Below are 1,390 nucleotides of genomic sequence, written 5' to 3' on the forward strand. Positions count from 1 at the left end.
ATTCTCGTCTTTCCCTCAAAATCCCTGCATCTTCCTTGAAATCCCCGCATTTCCCTGGATATTCCTGCGCTTCCTTCTAATTCCTTGTATTTCTCTTTAAATCCCTGTATTTCTCTCTGTGTATTGCTGTATTTTGCTCTAAATCCCTGTATTTCCTGTAAATCTCTGTATTTTCCTTTGCTCCATCTCTTCCCTTCCTGCCCTTCCCTTCCCACCCCTGGGAGATCATCCTGGAGAAGCCAAGGAATGGGAAGTTGGGCACTTTTATCCCTCTGGGTTTCCAGGTTCATCCCTGAGGATTTCCAGGTTTATCCCTGAGGGTTTCCAGGTTTATTCCTCGGGGTTTCCAGGTTCATCTCTGAGAGTTTCCAAGTTCATCCCTAATATTCTCCAGGATTTTATCCCTCGGGGTTTCCAGGTTTATCCCTGATATCCTTCAGGATTTTATCCCTGAGTCTCTCCAGTTATATCCCTGACATTCTCCTGGTATCCCTGGCATCTCTGAGAGGTTCCCCATTACCCCATTCCCTGTGCCATTCCCAGCACTGATTCCTGCCATTCCCTGTGCCATTCCCTGTGCTATTTCCTGCCATTCCCTGTGCCATTCCCAGCACCAATCCTGCCATTCCCGGTGCCATTCCCTGTGCCAGTCACAGCACTGATCCTTGCCATTCCTGGTGCCAATCCCTGCCATTCCCTGTGCCAATCCCAGTGTCATTCCCTGTGCCATTCCCGGTGCCATTCCCAGTGCCATTCCCTGTGCCATTCCCGGTGCCATTCCCAGTGCCAATCCCGGTGCCATTCCCAGTGCTAATCCCTGCCATTCCCGGTTTCATTCCCAGTACCATTCTCAGTGCCATTCCCAGTGTCATTCCTGGTGCCAATCCCTGCTGTTCCCAGTGCCAATCCCTGCCATTCCCGGTGCCATTCCCAGTACCAATTCCAGTGCCAATCCCGGTGCCATTCCCAGTACCATTCCCAGTGCCAATTGCTGCCGTTCCCAGTGCCATTCCCAGTGCCATTCCTGGTGCCATTCCCGGCACTGATCCCTGCCATTCCCTGTGCCGTTCCCGGTGCCATTCCCGGTGCCATTCCCGGTGCCATTCCTGGTGCCATTTCCGGCACTATTTCCGGCACTGATCCCTGCCATTCCCTGTGCCGTTCACGGTGCCATTCCCTGTGCCAATCCCTGCCATTCCCGGCACTGATCCCTGCCGTTCCCGGTGCCGTTCCCGGTGCCATTCCTGGTGCCATTCCCGGCACTGATCCCTGCCATTCCCGGTGCCATTCCCGGTGCCATTCCCTGTGCCGTTCCCGGTGCCGTTCCCGGTGCCGTTCCCGGTGCCGTTCCCGGTGCCGTTCCCGGTGCCGTTCCCGGTGCCGTTCCCGG

Source organism: Pyrgilauda ruficollis, unplaced genomic scaffold, assembly GCF_017590135.1.
Source record: "Pyrgilauda ruficollis isolate IOZ18807 unplaced genomic scaffold, ASM1759013v1 scaffold527, whole genome shotgun sequence".
NCBI lineage: Eukaryota > Metazoa > Chordata > Aves > Passeriformes > Passeridae > Pyrgilauda > Pyrgilauda ruficollis.